This window comes from Pelmatolapia mariae, linkage group LG3_W (genome assembly GCF_036321145.2).
Source record: "Pelmatolapia mariae isolate MD_Pm_ZW linkage group LG3_W, Pm_UMD_F_2, whole genome shotgun sequence".
Lineage (NCBI taxonomy): Eukaryota > Metazoa > Chordata > Actinopteri > Cichliformes > Cichlidae > Pelmatolapia > Pelmatolapia mariae.
The window spans coordinates 14,562,026-14,570,585 of NC_086229.1; positions in this window are offsets into that span (position 1 = coordinate 14,562,026).

The following is an 8,560-nucleotide window of genomic DNA, read 5'->3' on the forward strand; positions in this document are numbered from 1 at the left end:
CACTGCTTCACTGGGTGAATGGGTTAAATGCAGAGGAATAATTTCCATATGGGGACTAACACATACACATTACATTTAAGTGAAGCTCTAAAATAACCGGTCAATTTATGTCCCTACACTCACCTGTGGTCGTGAGCTTTGGTAGTGACTGAAAGAACAAGACTGCAGATACGAGTGGTGGAAATGAGCTTTAACCTGGGTGAGGTGTTTTGAGCATATATCCACCAGAAGGAGGCCCCGGGGAACGTCTTGGTGCTCCCCAGTCAAGCTGGAAGAGGTGGCTGGGGAGGGAGAGGGAGGACTGGGCTTCTTTGCTTAGGCTGCTGCCCCGGTTAAGAGGAAGAAATGGATAGAAGGTACTTAAAGATTAAGCTGTTGCTACTGTAAACTGTGGTACCTGGAACTCCAGTTATTAGTGTCTGTGTATGATGATGATTGTAGAAGGGAGAGTAGTCGCAAATTAAATTTATGGAAATGTCGCGTTAAAGTATCACCAATAAAACAGCATCAAGGCTACTAAGTCAGTTTCATAAATCTCATTTTCCCACTTGTTGATGCCCAGACTGGTTGAAACTAGATTTAGTTTGCTTGCTGTTGAAACATAATCCAACATAATCATTCTAACAAGTCAAACTCAAATCACAAGACAGTCAGATAGAAACAAACAAGTAAACAAACCTTTGACTCCAGCAGCACCGTTTTGTATCTGTAGATATTCCTGCTGTCAACTACACAGTTGTATCTCCCACTGTCACTCACTGTGGGCTGTTTCAGGGTCAGACTGAGGTCTCCAGTTTTCAGCAGGTCTTCATCCATCTTCGTTCGGTCTCTGTAAACCTGGTGCTGTTCTTCAGGCCTCCAGCTGTTCTGATACACGTGAAGCTTCCTGTTGTATCTGTCCCTCCACTTCACTCTAACATCTTCAGGCAGGTTTTCTGTGGTTTTGAAGGGCAGCTGGACAGACTCCGCCCCCTCCTCCACCTCCACCTGACAGACTGAGAGGACACAAACACACCGTGAGCTAAACAGATGGCAGCAGCAGCAGTTTGCAGCAGAGTTATAGAGAAAGCTGAAGGAGAGAAGCAGACCACAGCAGGAGGTAACAGGACAGAGATCTAAAAAGTCAAAGCAGTTTTTAAAGATGTTGGAGACGATCAGAGTCTGATGGTGCTGCTTCACAGTCATGTCTCCTGTCAGTGTGGATCTACTTACTGCTGAAAGTGTTTGTGGACCTAAAATGAAACATTAGAGAGAAGAGTTCAAGGAGTTCTGATCACAGATCCTGTCTTCTGTCAGGATCGGTTTCTTTGTAGGACAATATGACTCAACAAAGCACCGGATTTAAAACACATCTTCAACCTGGAGCCTCAGAAACTGTCACACATCAAGGTTTCATTATTTCTACACATCACTAAGTCCTCAGGATCAACACAGCTCATCTCTACAGTTCTGTTTGAGCTGCTCTGTTGGACCAAAGAGTTAAATCAGCTCCACTGAAACCTGCTGATAATCACATGACCTCAGATGAGCTGCTTCCTCCAAACAAACTGAATGACTGTGTGGATCTGTTCATCAGTCATGTTGAACATGAACAGCTTTGCAGGATGAAGAAAACAGGACAAAAGTTCAGTGTCTGAGAACAGAATCAGAGCCTGAAGTGAGAAATCCAGACCGGATCAGACTGTCTGCTCCAACTGAGCTGTGTGACACTAAATGGTTGGTCAGACTGTGTTTACTGGGAGTGTTTTGTTGCTGTTTTGACTCTGAATCTGAAGCTCAGTTTGTCTCGTCTACCTTCACATTGTTCCTTAAAGGTTCCTTCATGTTGCCCAGCAACAACTACAACTACAGCCTACCAATGGCTTTTTTCTATATGGATTCACACCACCAACAGAAGTACTAATGCTTTAACCTCCTAGGACCTGCCGTCCACATATGTGGACATCACATTTTGCGTTATTTAGACCAAAATACTCAATTTTGTTCTACATGGGCCTGATATCCATTTACGAAGAGATTATGCTGCTACTGTTCTATCAAATTTTTAAATGAATATCCTCATTTGTGGCTCTTATTTTTCTTAAAAACAAAAATAAGGCAAAAAAAAAAAATCTGGAAATTCTTTGTTTTTACATTCGTCAGGCCCCAATATGCCCAAATATCCAAGAGAAATTAAAAATGCATGTCATGGAAGAGTTCGGGTCTTAGGAGGTTAAATAATATAACAGATTAAGACACACACACACACAGACACACACACACACACACACACACACACACACACACACACACACACACACACGCACACACACACCTGCACTGACCTCCGACTTTCAGATCCACTTGTTTCCTCATCAGGATATTTCCCTCCCTGCTGTAGACGGTGCAGGTGTAGGGGCCTCTGTCCCAGTCTGTGGGGTGTTTCAGGGTCAGAGTGAGATCTCCATTTTCATCATTCATCTCTGTTCGTCCTCTGTAACGGCGGTCCTGTTCTTCAGGTTGGTCAGAGCTGCTTGGATACACGTGAATCATCCTGTATGAACTGTCCGTCCACTCAACTTTAGCATCTTTAGGCAGGTTAAGTGTAGTTTTATGTGCCAGGTGGACAGACTCCAGCCCTGAATCCTCCACCTCGACAAGAGGGACTAAGAGGACAACAAAACACAATGTGACAGACAGCAGCAGCACTGAGCACATTTTCTTTGGTTTTCTTTAAATGAATTATCTTTGACTGGCTCCGCTCTGACATGCTCCACTTTCTTTGCGTTAGCTGGCTCAACATAACATCAATCGCATCAAAGCGCTTTATATTATAGGGTAGATATGTCAGTAATCATCAGTCATTATCAGTAATATCAGGACTGAGATAATCAACTTTCTCCATTATCCAGGATCTGAGTGTGTGAATCACTGAGGAGAATAATCGTTTGGCTTCATCCAGTAAGAATTCACTCAGTCCTCAAGTCCTCACCTCAGCTGTTTAGAACAGAGCTATTAATCTCACTCAATCTGATCAAATGCAGCAATAAAAAGGCAAAATTCTCCATTTGACCTATGAATACTTAATATCTGGCTACTTCCCACGGTACAATAATAAACAGTCAATACTCCCCGAACCTCAAGTACATGACGGTAAAATGGCGGCCTTTTTTTTCTACCGAGAGAGCTGACACTAGTGATCGTCACACCTGTGTACACTCAACCCAGCGACAATGTAAACACGGCACTCTCCATCCTGCTGAACAGCATTTATGAACAGCAGCGTGTCACCCTGACGGTGTTCACATAATTGCAGGTGGCTTTAATAAGACCAACATAAAGACTGTACTCCCAAAGTTCTATCAGCATGTCAAATGTCCCACCAGAGGAGAAAACACTCTGGATCATGTTTGCTCCAACATCAAGCATGCATATAGAGCCGCACCCCTCCCCCACCTCAGTCAGTCCGACCACCTCTCTCTCCTGCTCTCCCCAGCCTACACCCCCTCAGACGCACTACCACGCTCACCACAAAGACTGTTACAACCAGGCCTGAAAATGCTCTCTCCAAACTGCAGGACTGCTTCACAGAGACAGACTGGGACATATTTGAACACCAGGACCTAGAAACTTTCACAGGATCAGTAATGGATCAAGTTCTGTATTGGGAATGTGACTGTGGACAAAAGCATTCGGCTTTTTCCAAACCAAAAACCCTGGATGACCAGCAAGGTCTACACACTCCTCAAAGCCCGCGATGCCGCCTTCAGGTCAGATGACAGAGCTCTGTACAGGGCTGCTCCGCTGATCTGAAAATGGGGAATTAAAAAAGCCAAGACAGACCATAAAGGAAGCATAGAGTCCCACCTGTCCAGCAACAACACACGGGGGGTGTGGCAGGGCATACAAGACATCACAAACCACAGAGGCAGCACTGTGAAAACAGAAACCCTGAGTGTGCAGCTGGCAGAGGAAATAAATGGCTTCTTTGCCCACTCTGAAACACTACAACATCTGCTTCAGCCCTGCTCCCATCCTCATCCTCACGTGGTTCCCACACCGTTCAGACAGGTGTTCCTAGTAGTGGACCGGCAGGAACGCTGCCGGTCACTGGATCAAGAAGCCATCCCATCCCAGCCACAATCATCCCAGTGCTGAAGAAGTCTCCCATCACCAGCCTGAACGATTACCGCCCTGTGGCCCTCACACCGGTAATCATGAAATGCTTCGAGAGACTAGTCCTTCAGCACATCGACCCCTACCAGTTTTCAATATCGCACGAACACATCCACAGAAGTCACCTAGAGCAGTGGCAAAGCTACGTCTGAATGCTCTTTGTGGACTACAGCTCAGCTTTCAACACAATCATCCTGGACATCCTGATCACCAAACTGGTCACTCTTGGCCTCCCTCCTCACACATGTGCCTGGATAAAGGACTTTCTTACAAACCGGCCACAGACTGTGAGACTCGGCCCTCATCTCTCCTCCACTCGCACACTGAGCACCGGCTCCACACAGGGCTTCGTGCTGAGCCCCCTCCTGTATTCTCTGTACACCCACGACTGCAGTTTGACCCACAACAAAAATCCCCGATTTGTATATTTGTACATTAGATATTTATTTTTTAAAATACACTTCATATGTATGTAGTGCTGCAGAACTGTGCACCTCACCCACTTTCTTTTCTCACATGTCTGCACTGAGTAGGAGACGCTCTGTATCTCACTGTACATGTGTAAAGTGACAATAAATGGAATTCTATTCTTTTCTAAGCAGAAACCAAGAGTGCAGGTCACAGCTGGTTATTATATTAAATACTTGTGAAAACCAAGTATGCTCTTACCTTTGACTTTCAGCTCCACTTGTTTCTTCATTAGGATTGTTTTTTTATCTGTGCTGTAGACGGTGCAGGTGTAGGTGGAGTTATCTCTGTCTGTGGGGTGTTTGAGGGTCAGGCTGAGGTCTCCAGGTTTCAGTGGGTCTATATTAATTACTGTTCGGTCTTTGTAACAGTGGTTCTGTTCTTCAGGTTGGTCAGAGCCGTTCTCATACACGTGGACTATCCTGCCTGAACTGTTCTTCCACTCCACTTTAGCTTTTTCAGGCAAGTGAATTGTGGTTTTGATGGGCAACTGGACAGACGCCACCCCTGAATCCACCTCCACCTGGGGTACTGAGGGGACAAAAAAGCAAAACATAAGCTGTACAGACAACAGCAGCACTGAGACCATTTTCTTTGACTTGATGAAGTTAAATATTTACTCTGAAAACATGTTTGGCTGGGTTTACTCTGAAATATGCCCCAATGCTCCACTGCAGAGAGACACAGTGTTGGTTTCTGTTCACTCAGCAGCAGAGCGGACCATTTCTTAAAGCAGTATTAAATGTTATTTTCACATTTCCAGAGTCAAAACTTTACTTGATGTCTTTGAAAAGCATAAAAACGTTCAATGCAGGAAAATTTGAACTTGTTCCTTGACTGGTTTCCTATGAAGCAAGTGTGGTGGTTATATGAATGTAGAATAGCACCACAAATGGGCCTTATGCTCTACCACACAGACACACACTCACAGTGGGGCCATTATAAGTTCATGTGAGACGTAAAACAGACAGCGAGACTCCTCATCTCAGGGAAGAAGGAGGGAGGACTTGGGATGCAAATGGTTAGGCATTGGCTAAGTAGAAAACACGGTCATAATTCTCTCTCTCTTTCTCTCTGAAGGGAATGTTTTCAAGGATAAGCTGAACTAAAGGTACAGACTCACGTGGTGTGTTGAGGAATTTTCCTTGTCTGTGAGGCATATAAGACATGAGCAACCACGCCCATCTTCAGAGACTGCTTAGGTGTTTGACCAGAGCGTTTCTCTGTGCTGCAGCACGTCACCAACTTCAAATAATGCTCACCTTTAATTGAATTAAACAAGTTCTAAACTCCAGTCAGAGGTCCTTCTTCTCTGTTAACACGATTTTCTGCTTCAGGCCCTGAGCTCACTTACATTAAAGAGGGCATTTGATGCATCACGTGACTCTTCTGCACAAAGAGAATTGACTGAGCGGCACCTTCTTTGGTTAGAAGCCCTCATGAAGATAATTATCACAGCAAAAAATACAATAACAAGAGTGGAGCTGCAAATAAGGGCGAGAGGAACGTAGTAATGGACTCTCTACCAGTGCATTCAGCTCTGACACTGTCACATCATGAAGGAGACGTGGAAATCACTTTGTTGCACAAATCAAAGTCAAATCAATTCTATTGATGGAATATTGTGTGATCAATAGACTGATCAGTTTCTAATCTGTCATCTATCAGCTGGAAATCCAGCAGTGTCAAACAGACTTGGCAGCAGATTAGGACCAAACACAAACACATTGAGACTTTTTCTTCATCAGCAGTTGCAGGTAAATTGCAGCAACAATGCGACTCAGACAGTTTCTCTATAACTGCAGGGCTTCCTGCGCTGCTGTTAGTCAGATACGGATCAACAGGTTGTGGATAGAAAGCAGATTCCTTCAGCAGAGGATCCATATCACACTTGAAGCATGTCGTCGGGAAAACAAGCTTCACTGCTTGTTTTCCCGACGACATGCTTCAAGGGACACTTTGAGCCAATTTGAGCCTCAAACTCTGAACATAACCTGCTGCAGACCAGCTGATGTGTTCAGTTACCATGGTGATCTATCAGATTAGAAATGGTAAAAACTCTGGCTTTAGACTGAACAGACCTCAATAAAAACCCCAAAGTGTTTTAGTCCTTTAGAGGCAAGCTGTACTAACCTGAATTAACACATTAATAAATAATTTTTCTTCCACACCAAAACTTCAGGAATGAAAGAGAAATAAATTGTTGATGTTGCTATTTATAAATCAGATTTCCTCAGAAATATTGTTTCATGTCAAAATCAATGATTTTAATACTCCAGCAGCTTTATGTGGGTTACATAGCCTTCTGTTGGAGAGGTAGATCACATAAAACATTGTCCTGTAGTTTCAGTGAAACTTGTAGTCTGTAATTAAAAGACAGACACGAAATAAAGTAGGAGGGATATTTCTTCTGTGGTCACTGCTCAGTATATTGATGCCCTGTTTGAATTTACAGATTGGCAAGCTGCTGCTTTGCCAGGGTGGATGTCAAGCTGCTGGGTTGAGGTTCTTTTAATATTGTAATTCATTTTAAAACTGGTTCAAATTTACAGCACAGAGCTGAGCACTAACCCCCAACCCTCTTAGGGTTGAAAATGATTTAATAAAGCTGTTAATATTTTTATATACACCGTGTGCTCAAATGAGATGGCACTCTGTGTTTTGAGGGTCAAAAGTTCTGTTGATGCAGTAGCACAGACGGTTTTGCTACATGTTTACACATCATACTGATAATGGTTAGAAGGCTAAAAGGAGTCTGAACAGAATGTTCCAAACTAGATATATAGGATCAATAGTACAATAATATTGAAATGGTCAAGGCTAGGCAGGAAGGAGTTTTTCCTGTCTTTAATTCCAGGATAAAGGAGCAGATAATGAGATTGGGAGTGAGCAGGCGTGAACGGAGAAAACCCTCATAGGTAGACAACAGGACTGCCACATTGCGTCCGGAAGAAGATAGCCATAATAATAATTTGTTATTGTCGCAGTATAAAACTGAACAGCCCAAATCAGGGTCAGACAGCTGTGTTCACATCGAGGTCCAGCGCTGTAAGTTTTAATTCCAATTGCAGAAGCAAATTTTTAAACATCTTTAAAACATCTCACTCTCTCTTTTAAACATCTTTTTAAAAGACAGAGATTTCTCCTGTACTTCCTTCTGAATAAATTCAGACATAACTAACCTGAGAGAACACTTTAATGTCTCCATTCCCCAATTCCCCACTCAAGGTGGCAGGGTTAGAAGAAAAACACACTCAACAACCTACCATTATTCTAACCCATACCATCTGCCACAACCAGCTGAAGCCACGCCAATTAGTATACATTCAGTTACAGCGTTTTACAGGCTTTGGCCTTGAGGTTTCATTGTTGAGTTGTGAATGCAAAAATAAAGAAATCAGACTAAAGAAAAGGTCACAACTGGGTGTCATATGAAAAAGAAAAAGAAAAAGAAATACTATTTTAGCTCTAAACTGTATCTACATCACTGACCTCGGACTTTCAGCTCCACTCGTTTCTTGATCTAGATGTTTCCCCCCCTGCTGATGGTGCAGGTGTAGGTGTTTGTATCTCTGTCTGTGGGAAATTTCAGGGTCAGACTGAAGTCTGCAGGTTTCAGAAGGTTTCTCTTCATCTCTGTTCAGTCTTTGTAATCCTGATGCTGTTCTCCAGGCTGATCAGAGCCGTTCTTATGCACATGAACCTTCCTGTTGTCTCGGTCTTTCCACTCCACGTTAGTGTCTTTAAGAAAGTTAACTATATTTTTGCAGGGCAGCTGGACAGACTCCAGCCCTGAATCCACCTCCACCTTTTGGTAATCTGAGGACAACAAATCATAAAAGAATATAAACTGCACAGACATTAACAGAAGCACTACTGATGGTCACATGACCTCCCTGTCCCCTCCTTGTCTTCTAGTCTCAGTCAGATTGTGTCT